Source organism: Panthera pardus, unplaced genomic scaffold (assembly GCF_024362965.1).
Source record: "Panthera pardus isolate Hobbes unplaced genomic scaffold, ASM2436296v1 HiC_scaffold_12, whole genome shotgun sequence".
Lineage (NCBI taxonomy): Eukaryota > Metazoa > Chordata > Mammalia > Carnivora > Felidae > Panthera > Panthera pardus.
The window spans coordinates 26,598,420-26,614,363 of NW_026526677.1; the positions used below are offsets into that span (position 1 = coordinate 26,598,420).

The following is a 15,944-nucleotide window of genomic DNA, read 5'->3' on the forward strand; positions in this document are numbered from 1 at the left end:
GGTTTTCAGAAGTTTGACTGTGGTGTATCTTAGGGTGGCTTTAGTTGAGTAATCTTTGCTTGAGAGTTTTCTCAGCTTCTTAAACATGTGGATTTGTAGTTTCTGCCAAATTTGGGAAGTTTCCAACCTCTGGTACTTCTTTTTAGCCCTGCCCTCTTTCTATTCTTCTGGGCCTCTGATGACATGAATGTTAAATCTTTTGTTACAGTCTCACTGACCCTGAGGCTCTGTTCATTTCTGGTTTTACTTTTCCCAGCATATGTCTCTCTGTTGCTCAGGTTGGGTAATTTCTATTGTTTCATCCTCCGGTTCATTGATTCTTTTGTCCTCCCCATTCTCCTGTTGAGCCCATCCACTGAGCCTTTATTTCACTCATCATATGTTTCAGTTCTAAAATTTCCATTCGATTCTTTATATGTTGCATTTATTTGCTGAGACTTTGCTGAGCTACTCAATAGTCTCATTTGTTTCAGATATGTTCCTAATTGCTCCTTGAAGCATTTTTCTGAGGACTGCCATATAATATTTGTCAGATAATTCTTACATTTCTGCCATCCAGGTGAAGGTATTTATTGATTTTCTTTTTTCTTTCAGAGATCTTCCTGGTTCCTGGTATGATGAATGATTGGAATTGGAACCTAGGCATTTGAATCTTAATGATTCAATAAGACTCTGAGTCTTATCGAAGCCTTCTGTTTTGGCTGGCTTCTGCTGACATCTCTCTGGCAGGAGAAGGGGGTAAGTCCACTGCCTAATTACTGCCATGTTTCCCACTTGACCTCTGTTGATACCCAAGGGGGACTCCTCGTTATTGCTGGCCAGAGGTGGGTGCCCCTCCACTGGTATCTCCCTGGAGGAAGATGAGTGTCTCATTACTGTTTCCCACGTAGCCTTCACTGGTACCATTGGAAGAGTGGCCACACTCTGCCACAGTGGTACTGATTCTTCACTAAGCTTCCTCTACCACCACTCCTGTTTGGGGGCCTGGTGGTGGCACCTCATTATTGCTGAGTGGGGATGGAAGTCTAGGTTTCCTTGGTCTTCACTAATACTGGAATGGGGCTTCTAATTACCACCTGGCAGGATGAAAGTCCTAGCTCCCTACTTAGCTTTTTTTAACACCACCCTGAGAGGGAATCGGGGAAGTAGGGGTGTAATGTTAGGGGGCTTGCTCCAGCCTGGTGAAGGTGGAGTCTAAGCTTTCCACCAGGTCTTTGCTGAGTGGGAGTGGGGTCATAGTTTTTTTGGTGGTGTTTGTCTAGAGTAGAGAAGTTATTACCTAAAAGTGTTCTATCTTGCTAGGCTACGCATTTCCTACAACTTTGGCCAGAGGGAGTAGACTTTTGGTGTGTGTGTGTGTGTGTGTGTGTGTGTGTGTGTGTGGTTGCACCTGTTGGCGTTTCCAGGTTGCCAGTTTCTTCAGCTCCAAGGCTGGGATATATGAGATGAAAACTCATCAATGTTTTGTTTGCCCATGGGTCCCAATGTTCCTAGACAATATACCTTCTTCTCTCCCGTTTTAGCGTCTCCTTACATTTCTTTAATATATAATGTCCAGGGTTTTTAGTTGTATTTTTCAGTTGTTCCTCCAAGGAAGAATATGGAAAACTTTATCTACTCTACCTTCCCATAAGTGGAGTCACTCATTTGGTTTTGTTTGTTTATTTTGGAGTTATTCTCCGTGTGTGTGTGTGTGTGTGTGTGTGTGTGTGTGTGTGTGAAAAATAATGTGTTCCAGCAGGCAATATTTTTGTTCCAGGCTTAAAAGAATTATATGGTACTCCTTTTAAAAAGCAGATAGTCACTTTCCAGTTTACGTAATATTTCATATCGGGTTTTCCTAAAGGGTAACACTGCCTGTGTCCAGAAAAAAAGTTCTTTTGATGACAGTCTAATCTAGGAGGCCACCTAGCTGCATAATAACTTCATTCTTTATATGATAGCTGTTATTCAAACCTGGGCTCATCCCCAGAAGTATTGGATTCAGCAGCAGTTCTAGATATGATTATAGCTGCTCAGGAAACACAAAGAGATGATTATATCAAGACCAAGTTACTTCACAGTGGAGAACCAGGCCCATTGGCCTTTCCAAGGGGACTGGCCACTGGCTATTGTATTACCTACACTGCTCAGTTGGTTTTTTCCTCATTTCTTTCAACCACAGAGCTTAACAGCCCAAACATATCCTCACTATTTCTACCCAGTTTTCACCAATAGGATTATTTATTGGTTAAGTTTTAGAGTTAGATTCGATTTTAAATTGCATGATTGTCCTCACTCCCACTCTTGTGCTGGATATAGACTAGACCATGTGACATAGCACCTAAAGGAAGAGAGACAGAGACAGAGACAGAGACAGAGACAGAGAGGAGAGGAGAGGAGAGGAGAGGAGAGGAGAGGAGAGGAGAGGAGTGATTTCTCCCTAACAAAGGATGCTGGAAGCTCAGAACAAAAGGCTATAACACTAGTTCACAAGGGAGAGTGTTAGTCCAAGTATGAGATGTGGAGCAGGTGGGCTGAGGACCAAATTAATTGATAGGGAGTTTTCCAGGATGGGACTAGTAGGCAGCAAAGGTGGTAAGGACACCATCAAGATGAGATGAGAGGAGAAGTGGGAAGACTGAAAACCAATTCAGGAACTAACCTTACAAACATGACCCAGTCACTGAGGCATCCCCCTTATGCTCAGCTTGATGTGTGTTCTTGGGGAAGCACCACCCATATGAGTCCACATTTGTCAGTGGTGATATAGAAGAAAGAGAAAGAATTGGAGTGGGTCAACAAGTCCTGTGCTGATGAGATTTGTATCAAGTTGGCTCAACTATAGAACCCTCCCTGGAACTAAAACAGAGAGCTAAAATAAGGACCAGCAGAGGGCTATGGTATAGCTTTCATTCGCTAAGTCCAGGAAAGCAATATAAGAAGAGAAAGTGTCAAACTACATTGCTTCCTTTGGACCTCCATAATACCACCTCTCTTAAGGAGATGACATTATCCACTTTTTTCCCAAACAAGTTCCCAATAGTGAATTTTAGACCATTGTCTCGGGAACAATGTCACAAAGACCTCTGCAGACGTTACACAAGATCACGGAAAAAAAGGCGGGCAAGTTGGATAGACAGCTGTTGGGTAGACAACCAGTAGAGCCTGTCGTTGGGGCAATTGGGCTGTTTCTTTGATTTCTCTCCCTCACAGAGGCAAAGCCACATCACATGAAAGGCATTTTAGGAGATGTGATCTGCCTTCGTGAGATCATGGATAATGCTGATGTTATAGTTCTGGGGCAAGCGATTCCATTTTAAAATCCTGTTGTGACTCTCCAAAGAATATTTCCTAAGTTACATGTAAAAGCAAGTCATTAATGCAAGTCACATTTATTTCTATGTTTAGCCTGTAATTCATCAAACCTCACCCTCTGGGCTAGGAGCCCACAGATACCTCATAACACTTACTAAAATGTGTAATAATTTGGATGTGTTTATTTTCTTTGCCTCTCCCATCATTTTTACTGTAAGGCTCATCTGCCTGGTTCTCCATTTTTTCTGAGGCATACAGCACCAAACCTGGGCTAGTAGTCATTCAATAAAAAGATGCTGAATGAATAAATGAGGAATGAAAATTTTGGATGCCTGAACCGTGAGGTAGCTCTTTGGAGTAGAAAGGGTACCTAGTAATATCAATGCCTTTAGCAAATTTTTGTTTAGCACAAAAGATTGTTTTTAATGCTTGCCTCTGTGGATTCTGCTAAGAATTCCCCCTGATACATAGTAGGAACCATTTCGTGGAGAAGGGCCAACAAAGGCACCCTTTCCACTGACTTCCAGAAATGTTTGCATGTGGAGTTTGGACACATCAAAAATATTTCCTTTCTTCCCAGTTACGAGAAGCAGAGAGTAAACTGTAATTCACTTTTGTATTCCAGGACCCTGACTGAATATAAGAGAAAATGGGTTTTGTCTTTCCAACTCTCCAGGGATCACAAACTCCTCAGTTTTTATTACTGTGTGCTGAGTTCCCAGAGCTGACTCGGAGGGAACCCCATCCTGAAACAGCTGGGCACCAGCTACATAAACACTGCCTCTGCTTTCAAGTAGTGGGCTGCTTGGCCCACCTTCCCTCTTGGGTAGAAAAGCGAAAGAGTAGAGTCTCTGGTGAATGTGAGAGAAAAGGAGAGTGGGAGGCCTTGGGACAGGCACCCGCCAACTGGGACTTCAAAAGCTGTGGAACAGCTATGTCTGTCCACTGCTCCTTTACCACAAAGAGGAAGACAAAAGGAAAAAGAGAATCAAGCTAAGAGAGGGCAGGAGTGGGCAGGTCAACCAAGTCTATGTTAGAATCATTTTAAAGAATGACAGCTAAGATGGGAAAAAAATGGCGTCTCTGGAAAGTGAGGTGGGGCACCGGAAAGTTTCTGTCAATAAACACCATCTCTGCTGCTATTGTTTTTCCACCTTTTCTCCTCTCCGTGGGTGCTTTTCTTGGCTGGAACTCCCTCCGATAAGTCCTAGGGAGCCTGAGTGGTGACACCAAAGCTGAGGAAGCGGGGAAGCTGAGGAAGCACTCGGAGAGCTGCTTCCTCAACACTCTTCTTCATTTATCTCCCTTGTAATCTAGTTTTAGAAATAAAGAGCAACCCTGAAAAGAGCTTCTGACTGCAGCCTTGCAAGGCTACCATCAGCCACTTCTTCTCTTTGCTCAAACCATCAAATCCTGTAAGGTTCTTATGAACTTTCTAGCAGAGGCCCTGCTCATTTGATGACTCATTATAAGGGGAATGGAAAACATTATGAAAGGATTTGCAACTAATGGGTAAAATGTGTAGGATGGCTCCCATCCAAGCCCCTGTTGCCTTGGAGGGCCCCTTTCTCCAGCCCTCAGTCTCCAGCTCAGTGTGAAAGGATGTCCTGCTTGGCCAGGGACTAAGCATTCTTCTGGGTGAGAAGAATACCCTGGGCGGGACCTGGAGACAGGCGTAGAGAACCTCAGAGGAGAAGGCCATGGGCGGTTGGCAAACCTGTACTAGGATGGAGAAGCTTGCCTCTAGGCTGCTAGTTCAAACCCCAACTGAACTGGGGTCAGGGAGACGAGAAATTTTAACTAGAAATTTTAATTTTAACTGGTTGGTCTCCTTTGGGTTCTAATTTCCAGGACACTATATTGCTGCATTTATCCTCACACCTGTAGTGTGAATCAGCCATCTGGCACAAGGCGAAATGAGGCCAATTCTTCCAGCATGAGGATATATCGCCTTCCTGCAGCGGAAGCAGAATTTAGGGCAGGGCTGATCTCAGAGGGCCATTCCTTGGACAACTTCTCTTTTCTGCCTATATCCTCTCCCTAGGTGATCTCATTCAGCCTTGTGGCTTTATACACCAACACCCAAAGTTACATGTTCAGTCCCAACTTCTTCTTCGAGTTCCAGCCTCATTATCTCCCACTGCGTCCTTGCAATCTCCCCTTGGATGGCTAATAGATGTCTCAAACTAACATGCGCAAACAGTATTTCAGAACCTTCTACTCACACCCATTCCACCCACATGTTGGTGGACGAGAAATCTGTTCTTCCAGCTGCTCAGGACAAAACCCTTGGCCTCTCTCTGTCTCATAACCCAAATGGTAAACCCTGTTTATCTCTACCATAAAATATATCCAGTTCTCACTGTCTGCACAGCTGGTCCAAGGAACCATCGCTTCTCACCTGTGTCACAGAATCACTTGTTTTGCCCTTACTGCTTTTCTGTCTATTCTTTCCCAACACCCTGAGTGACTCTTAAAATTTAAGTCAAATCAGGTCATTATTTCTACTGAAAACACTCCACGGGCTCCTATCTCACTCAGAGGGGAAGCCCAAAGCCCTTAGACTGGCCTAGGAAGCCTCGTGATCTTAGACTCCCATCTTTGATCTGGTCTTTGCTCACTCCCCTCCTGTCCCACTGGCCCCCTGGCCGTTGCCCTCATCTGAGGCTCCCTCTGCACCGGGCACCTTTCTCCCAGACACCCACATGGTCGCTCCTCTTCTCCTTCAGATCTCTCACCTTTGGGCGACAACTTCCCTAACCACCCTCCACACGTGGCAAAACCTTACCCCTGGTTCCTGCTATCCCATGCCCCCCTGCCTTGTTTCTCTGCATGGGATTTGCTTGTTTTCATGTGCATTTTCTATCTCTACCACAATAGGATGTTTTCTGTTGTTCACTGTTGTATCTGCAGTGCCTAGAATAATATCTGAGTTACAGCAGGTGAATGAATATTATCAGGTGAATGAATGACAGCTGGAAAATGTGCGTGGGAGAAGCATAGTGATCAGTCGTCGAGAGACCTAAGTTCCAGTCCTTTTACTTCCATGAACCAGCGAAGGGGGGAATATTATCAGGTGAATGAATGCATACATTTCGGATCTACATTCACCTTCTGATCCCAGGATGAGTATTGTTCTTGGACCCAGCATTTCAGCATTCATACCCATAAAGTGAGGGAGGGTGAGGTCTGGTGGTTTTATTTGAAGGTCGTGTTTTTTAAAGACCTTACAAGGAAGACATTACACTGAAAAAAGAATCTGTAAAAGTCCATTAAATTTTTTCCATTGTGACTGACTCATTTGGTGAGAACAACAAGCTCATGCAGTGGGGAATGTGGCTGGGGGAGCAATGTTGGCAACAAGGAGGGGAGAAACATTTTGTCATTTGTTAAAATGAGTGTTACCCCTCGAATTTCATTTCTATAGATAAACCATCTGTTTTAAGTAGAGCATGCATACAGGAAGGTGCACGAACTTTAAGTGAGTTATTGATGGATTATTGCAAAGAAAACACATCCTGGCATCCACCTTCTAGGTCAAGAAATGGAACTTAGTAGCACCCGGAGTTCACCTCACACCCTTCCCACTACTACCTCCTTCTTCTTTAAGGGGATCACTATTCTAACTGGCAACATTGGAGATGAATTTTTCCAGGTTTTGAACTTGATATAAATGAAGTCAGACAAAATGTAGGCTTCTGTAAATAGCTTCTTTCATTCCACACTGTATGTGTGAGATTCCTCAATGTTGAGTATAGTGATGGTTAATTTATCTTCATTGTGTAGAGTATTCCATTCAATGACTATACCACAGTGTCTTATTTGTTCCATTCTTGATGAATATCTGGGTTGTTTCTATCTTGAGAGTATTATGAATAATGTTACAAAGAATGTTTTTGTGCAGGTCTTTGATGAATATAAACCCTCATTTCTGCTGGATAAATATCCAGGAATAGATTTGATGGATTTTGTCACATTTACATTTAGTAGATACGTCAAACTTTTCCCTAAATGGCTGTATCATTGTAGATTCCCACTGGCAGGGTACTTTTTCTGGCTGTTCCACATCCTCACCAACACTTGGTATTATTTGTCATTTTAATTATATTCATTTTCATTCAGGTGGGTGTTTAGTGATATGATTTTCATTTGTTTTTCCCTCATGTGACTAATTGAGCACCATTTCATGTGTTTATTGGCCATTCTATTTTTGTGAGGTACCTATTGATGTCTTTTGCCTGTTTATTTTCAAATGAGGTAGCTTTCTTTTCTTCTGCAAGAATTCTTTGTATACAGTGAATGTGAGCCTTTTATCAGTTATCAGAATATCTTTCTCACTCTGTAACTTGGCTTTTTTTTTTTTACCTTCTTAATGGTATCTTTGGATGAACTAACATTTTTAACTTTAATAAAATGCAATACATAGATGCGCTTCTTTATGGTTAGTATTTTTGTGTCCTGTTTATGTGTATTTGAGAGTTATTCTCCTATGCTATCACTAGAAGTTTTCACCTACAATCTACAGACCACAGAGGATTGATTTTTTTTTTTCCTGGTATGAGGTAGGAGTTGAATTTTATTCTTATTTCTCCATCTGGATATCCATTTGACCCAGGACCATTTATTGATAAGACTGTCCTTTCTCCACTACTCTGAGGTGCTGCCGTTCTTATAAATCAAGTGCCTATTTGTGCATGGCTCTGTTTCTAGACTCTTTTCTGCCCATTTGTCTATTGTTGTGCCAACGCCACACTGTCTTCAGTACTGTGCCTTTAAAAACTTCTTCATATCTAGTTGAGTACGTCTTCCAGCTTTGTTCTTCTTTGAGGTTGTCTTGGCTATTCTTGGCTCTTTGTACCCCTACCTTACTTTTTATATGCAATACAAAGCGTGTTTTAAAGTAGAATGTCTTTCCATTTCGGTGGAGCCTCACGTCACCTAAGCCACCAGCTCTGAGCCACTGTCATAAAGGCTATACCACAACTGATTCCGCCGGCTGCTTCTAGCGCGGTCCTCACTGCCTCGCCAGACACTGTCTGGTCCATTCTCCCTTCTCCTTCCTTTTTTTTATACAAACAGCACTTTCTTGTGTGTAAGTAGAACACTGCACCACAATGTTCTGCAAGTTTCTGCTACTGATACTATTCTATTACGTCTAGTAATAAATGAAGCATGTTGTGTTCTTACTATTAGTCAGGCACATTGCTAAGTGCTTTGCATGCACCATCTTGTTTAATCCTTCCCCTCCCCGTCATCTTGAGGACCCTACTTCCCTTCTCTGCCAGCTTCACCGTCTCCACAGGACATAGTTCCTCCGAGCTGGAAGGAATCCGAGAGATAACTGATTTGGCAAATGAGGGAAATTAATGCCCAGGGAGGGAACTGATTTACCTAGAGCCCCCTTCACTGGTTCATGGAAGTAAAAGGACTAGAACTTAGGTCTCTTGACGACCGATCGCTATGCTTCTCCCACGCACATTTTCCAGCTATTATGCCCAGCAAACAGATGCCCTGCTGTAACCCACTTTATTTCTTCCCCATTTCCATTTAAATTTCTTCAAAGACTTGTCTATGTTGTTAAGCTACTTCCACTTCCTCATCTCCCTTTTTCTCCTCAACCTACTCCAATCCTACTTCCTTACTGAAACTGCTCTCCTCAAGGCTCTCATTTCTCTGTTGCCTAACCCAGTGTCTCTCATATTTCTAGACCTCTCAACTAGTTTTGACCCACCTGTTTATTCCCATTTTTCTTGCAACATGCTCTCCTTCCTTCGCCTCGATTGACTACACATCCTCAGATTTTCTTCTACCTCGCTATTTTTTCTCAATTCTCCTCAGCTGGATCGGCCACCCCCCGCCCGAACATTAGGTTTCAGTGTCTCAGGGTTGTTCTTTGACCCATATTTCCATCCACACCCTCTTTCAATGTGACTGCATTAGTCCTCTGGCCCTAAGTACTATACAACTTCTGATGTTTCCCAAGTTAGTAGTTTTGGAAGTTAGTAGTTCCAATCCTGACTTCCTTCCTGCGCTCTAGACTTTTCACTTCTTAATTAACATCTCCGTTTGGAGGTTGTCTTAATTGAGTCCTCTGTAAAACAGAGCCCAAGGCAAGGATTAAGGATCCTGAAGTTTTAATCAGGATGTGCAAGTCCTTGGTATTGAGTGTAGGAGAAAAAAAGGAAAGGAGGCAGAGGTGTGATACGATGTGCTGAGCAGCATTATCATTCTGGCTTCCACCTTAGAAGGCTGCCAAGAGACCCAGGAGGTCACTCAGAAGTTGTGTTCGCTCAACATATGGGACTTCTCTGGAAGAGCTGCTTGAGGCTATTATATCCTTGAGTTGTCCATAGGAGGAGGAAACATGAAGACTTTGTCGGGTTCCTTTTTAGCCCCATTTCCCTTTGTTCACGGTCCACCCTCAGGTTGCTAACTCCATACTTCTGGTATGTGTAATCTCAACCCTTGCCGCCATGTGGGAAGCCACCTTGCAGGGTGATATGCCATTAAAGTCTGGACGTGGGGAAATGCATAGAGCTGATGGAGCACAGACTGGGACTGAGGAAAAGACGGAGGCTGAACAATGTTTGTGACCCAATGCACATGTCTATCAGACATATCAAAATGAGCATGACCAGACAGAACTCTTGACTTCTTTCTTCCAACCAAACCGATTCCTTCCTTCCCCCACAGTCTTTCTCATCCCAGAAAGCGGCACCATTGTCTCCACCGCTAAACCTTAGTTGAGGGAACCATCACAGAAATGGCCTGTGAAGTGGTCTCCTCACTTCTATTCTTGCTGCCTTTCGACGTATTCTTTACACTGCAAGAGTGACCTTTCCAAAGGTTATACAGCAATGCTCTTCTCCCCAGCTCTGGGACGCTGTTCCGTCATTTAGGTCTCAGATCAAAACACTTACTAGGTAGGCTTTTCCTGACTTTCCTCTCAAAAGAGGCTCTATCTGCTAACACTGCCTGCATTACTGGATCCTTAGTACCTACCACTCCCTGAAATGGTCTCGTTATGTGTGTGTTATATATTGTTCATCTCCTCGCTATAATGTAAGCTCCATTCAGGTACAGACAGTCTATTATTTGTCTCACTGGACCCACGGCACCTAGTACAGTCCTGGGTACGTAGGAGTGGCACTATACATGCTCATTGAATGAGTGAGTTGACATAAGGAACCGTCGGTGAACTGAGGACATAACTGTGTGGCAAGGAAAACATTCATTTGCCTGACTTCTGATCTGGTTAGGTCTTTCTATAACTAGAAATTCTTTTGAGCGTGGAATATGGGAAACTTGAGAAGCATTATTTAGGTCTTACTAGAGTTCAAGGTGAGTCTGGGGATAGTTAACAGTCTTTCTCCTCTCTCCTTGGTTTAAATTAAACTTTTAGTTGGAAATAATTGTAGACTCACATCCAGCTTTAAGAACGGATGCAGAGAGTTCCCTTCCATTCGTATTCAGTTTCTTCCAGTGGTACCCCTTGCAAAAACTATGGCATAATATCACAACATTATGTGAGTTTTAGCAATAAATTATCTTGTGAGTAAGGTAAACACCTTGTTTTTTTTATTAAGCCATAATGCTATTGCACACTTAATAGACTGCAGTGTAATGTAAACATAACTTTTATATGCCCTGGGAAACCAAAATAGTCATTTGACTCACTTTATTGCAGTGGTCTGGAACTGAGCCTGTAATACCTCGGAGGCATGCCTCCAGTTCATTCCTTCTGTATTGCTAAGTAATACTCCATGGGATGGAGATGCCACAGTTTGTTGGACCATTCACCCGTGAATGGACACCTGTGTTGTTTCCAATGTGAGGATATTACCAATAAAACTGCTATGAACATTTGAGTACAGGTGTTCGTGTGACAGTTAATTTGTCATTTCATGGGGATAAGAGGGCACGAGTGCAATCGCTGGGTGGTACGGCAGTTGCGTATTTATTTTTTTTATACGAAATTTACTGTCAGCTTGGTTTCCATTCAACACCCAGTGCTCATCCCAACAGGTGCCCTCCTCAATACCCATCACCCACCCTCCCCTATATATTTATTTTTTGAGAAACAGCCAAACTGCTTTCCAGAGTGGCCGTACCATTTTACAGTCCAGCAGCAGGGTCTGAGTGATCTAGCTCCTTCACATTCGCACTGCCCTTGGAAAAAACAGACGGGTATTCCTTAGATGCTACTACGGGTCCGGGTGTTTGGGAATTCAATAACCGATTTTTTCCCGCCCTATTTTTCTCAAAAGGCTGATGTTCTCTGTTCCTAGTTTAGCTCAGTAGGAGATTAACGATAAAAACCAACTGTCACCTAGGTAGAACAACCCACCAAGCATTTTCCTTTAAGAGGGGACAAGAAAGGAAACTCACACATTCCCAGTCCACTTCAAATAACATCGGAAATGATGAGCATCGCTTGAAGCTTTGGAATAGTCTTATGGCCGGATTTCCGTCAAAACCTTGATAAGCCATAGGAAAGCACGCACTCAAGCCACATCAAGCGGGTAGAGGACACCTTGACATGTCTCCAGGCAGAGAGTTCCACAGATGGAAGCAAAAACAGCAGAAAAGCATGTTATCTTGCCAGAGTGCACCCTGGATTCAAGGCTGCGTCTCAGGTGGGAAAAACTGAGCTCTGGTAGTTGGGACTGGGGCCACGCTGGGATTTTTGCTTTGGGGGCTTGACAAGACAAAACTGAGAAGCAGAAAGGTCTGCTGTCACCTTCTGCTATGATTGTCCACGGTGTCATATTCCTGTTTCCTCCAGAGACCCGGCAACCTCAGCCCCCCCTTTGCCTCCCCAGCCTTGCCTTTCTCTCGCTTCCTCAAAGTCATCTGTTGCTAACACCTGAACTCTCTGTATTTTATTCAACACGTACTTATATAGTGGTTACTATTTTCTAGGCATCATTTTACATACATTAGCTCCATTAAAACATTTAGTGACCATGTGGTAGGAATCATTAATGTCCTAATTTCACCTGTGAGGGAACTTAGACACAAAGAAGTCAGGTAACTTGCCCAAGGTCACACAGCTCATAAGTGACAAAAAATGAGATTCGAACCCAGGCAGCCTGGCTCCAGCATCCATGTGCTTAACCACTATATTATGGTGACTTTCTGTTATTGACAAATACGCTTTAAACGATTCTCTTTTGCAAGGCCATTGGTATTTCAGTAAGGGTTGGGGTGCCAGACTGGCTCAGTTGGTATAGCATGTGACTCTCGACCTCAGAGTTGTGAGTTCAAGCCCCATGTTGGGCACGGAGCCTACTTAAAATACAAATTAAAAAATAACAATAATAAAATTAGGTGGGTGTTTCAGTTCAAGCCTTCCCAAAGGAATGAAACACTTAAATGTGGAACTTCAGACAGCAGGTAAGAGAGACATCTGGGGGCACCACTGCCTTCCAGGTGTTTTTGATCTATGTCATAGCCTGTCACCCAGGCTAAGGCATGGACAGGAACCCCACGAGGAAGAATTCATTGCACATAATAGCATTATCTTGTGAGGTTATTTCAAAGGACTGCAACTAACATTTAAGAAATGGAATTATCGGGGTGCCTGGGTGGCACAGTCAGTTAAACCTCCAACTCTTGATCTTGGCTTAGGTCACGATCTCATGATTTGTGAGTTCAAGCTCCACATCCAGCTCTGTGCTGATGGCGTGGAGCGTGCTTGGGATTCTCTCTCTCTCTCTCTCTCTCTCTCTCTCTCTCTGCCTGTCTCCCCCCTCATTCTCTCCTTCTCCCTCCTCCCCTAAATAAATAAATAAATAAATAAATAAATAAATAAATAAACTTTAAAATTTTTAAAAATAAATAATAATAATAGAAAGAAAGAAATGGAATTGCTATGTGCCAGAAACTGAGCTAGGAGCCATACACACAATCTATCAACGGCTCTGTGGGACACTGGACAGTAATTCCTTTTTAGAGATGAGAAAACTGAAGCATCGAATGGTGATGAGTGGCCAAGGAATTTGACTGAGGTCACGCAACCTGAAAAGGGCAATCCTAGTTAGGTGTGTCTGAACCCAGCCCTAGGTCTGCCTGGTCTCTTCTTGCTAAACAAAAAATGACTAAAAAGTTCAACCTTCCAGTTTTGTGTTCTTTATTTTTGGTCAGAGTATCAATTTTGGCAAATGACAAGGTAAGAATAGAACCTTCCATTTCCCTACCCATGAATCAGTTACTCCCTCAGATTTGCACATTGTAGAATATGGCACCATTAGCCTCGTACTCAGATAAGAAACCCAGAGCTGGGTCTTTGTTACCCCCTTATCCTGCATCCTTTATGGCAATTTAGCAGCAAGTACTGTCAATCTCATTTCCAAAAATGCATCCTGAGTCTACTTCTGTCCACTCCATGATCTCCACCAGGCTACCACCATCCACTGCCTCAACAGCATCAATTGTGCTTTGTGAGCACACCCCACTTCGTGTGCAATCTACCTCCAAGTGGAAAATGTGTGTGGGCTTCTTAAGATAAGGATTGGATCTCGTCCCTGTCTTCCAGCTGGATTCGATGCCATATTCCCGCTCTCTGACTAACCCCCAGCCACAGCAGAAGAGCCATGCGCCTCCACACTTGGGGCCCTTCGCTCGTGCCGGGGTGGTCTCCTTCCGCCCTTCCCGTGGCTGCGACCTCCTCAAAGAGTGCCGCTGGATCTGCATTTTAGACATCCTCCCTCTGCTAAGATTAAGTGTATCAGTCTATCCACCCAAAGACTCAGACCGGCACCTGGCATACGGTAAGCGCTCAGTTAATGTTAGTTCCTGTTACTGCTTTGATCATTGTTGTTCTAGTAGATACTCTAAAATTGCACGCCTAGGTGATTACTTAAATGAAGTAGGAAAGAGTAATAATATCAATATCTGGGCCCCCAGGAGCTTTTAAGAGAGCTATTTTCAGAGGAATAAGAATGTGGGCTTGTAAATTTTTTTCCCTGCCTTAAAACAAGAGTTGTCAGCTGCTATTGTCACACACGCAATTACTTTGTGTCTAATGATAGTATACAAAACAATAGCAACATAAAATGTATCTGGAGAAAATACAAGAGTACTTAATATATTGTTAAAGGCAGTGTCTAAACCTGATTTTCCTTTTTTTGAATGTTTATTTATTTTTAGAGAGACAGAGAGCATGAGTGGAAACGGAGCAGAGAGAGAGGGAGAGAGAATCCCAAGCAGGCTCCCAGCTGCCAGCACAGAGCCCAACGTGGGGCTTGATCTCACGAGCAGTGAGATCGTGACCCGAGCGGAAATCGAGAGTCAGACGCTTAAACTGACTGAGCCATCCAGCCAGGCGCCCCATCTGATTTTCTTAAATAAACCTCACCCTGGCTCTTACAGTCCTGCATCACCTGTTTTCTATTACTTAGCAAAAGGTACCTAAGCCAAAGTTTGTCCTCTTTTTTAACTTGCCAGTGCGCTTGCTCACAATGTGAGAAATCACTTCCCGAGACATGAGAAGAGGGACAAGAGTGAAGAAAAATTGGGTTAGAATAACCCACGAAACGGATCATTAGACTTCGTTCAAGTAAGCACTGCCTTTTAACGGAGAGAGAGGGGACAGTGCGGAAGCCCCACACCTGACAGGTGGCGAGGCTGGACTCTTCTTTGACAGATGGTGCTCCCGTTTATGCACAAAGTTGTCCGTCACGGGCAGTCCTCGTAAGATATCACGTCCAAGGCCGGGGCCTGCTTTCATAGGTTACGGAACAGCCATTGGATGAACTATCATAAAGCCATTAGAATGATAGTGGCAAGGAAATTCCAAAACATCACACGTTCCAGTTAAGGGCATAAACGAGGACTCTGAATGGGATGCGTTCACACGGTCCTTGTGCTAAAAGCCCTTGTTAAAGTTTTACTTTATTTCGGGCACCGTTCCCAAGTGCGGACAGACAGGACTGGCTTGGAAGGGGTCAGAGACGGCACCGCGCCGCGGACCCCTGAGTCGTTCCTCCTCATCTAAAAGCCAGGACTGGAGCCACACCGAAATATGAACACTGCACATCATCGCAGGCTTTTCTTCGTTGCCCCTCTGCAGTTTGCAAATGTTCTGACACTTTAAAAAGAAAACGCTTTTGTTCTCTTTCAGAGTTTCCCTGGAAACTTCTAAAAGGCAGCTGCTGCGGTATTGCACCGTCCCCTCTTCCCTCCGCAAATGTGCAAATAAAGCAACATCTCTATGCCTTTAATTTATGACAGGCTAAACTTGCCCCTGTAAGCTGATACTCTGACCAGAAGTCTGTGGGTGGGATGGGTGTTGTGTTTTTTGTTTTTTGTCTTTTTTTTGTCATAGCTTCTTCGGGCCGATAAACTAGCACTTAAGTGTTTCCCTTTTCCAAACCCCCAAATGACAAGTGTCTTTGTGGTGAGGTGGCCGTCCAACTGTCACTGCCAGCATGAACGGTCCCGGGCACACTTATTTTTAGTTTGCTGTTTAAGCAACGGTTAGGCCGGGTAACCAGGGGCCTTGAGGCCTAGGCTTCTACGACCCCGAGCATGGAGCTATTAAAGAGACAGCAAGGCGAGGTAGGCGGACCTCGTCGGGAAGGCCCAAGCACCTGTTCTCCAGGTGGGCCAGCAAGACGAGGCAGGCATCTCGTCTTGGGCGACAA

General features: G+C 43.8%; 1 long non-coding RNA gene across 1 annotated transcript; it reads left to right on the forward strand.

Moving 5' to 3' along the window:
• Nucleotides 1-598: 598 nt before the first annotated feature.
• LOC128776094 (uncharacterized) lies at nt 599-15,546 on the forward strand. The gene is made up of 3 exons (XR_008421023.1): nt 599-738; nt 13,835-14,069; nt 14,453-15,546. It is a non-coding gene; the product is annotated as an uncharacterized LOC128776094 (long non-coding RNA).
• The last annotated feature ends 398 nt before the right edge of the window (nt 15,547-15,944 follow it).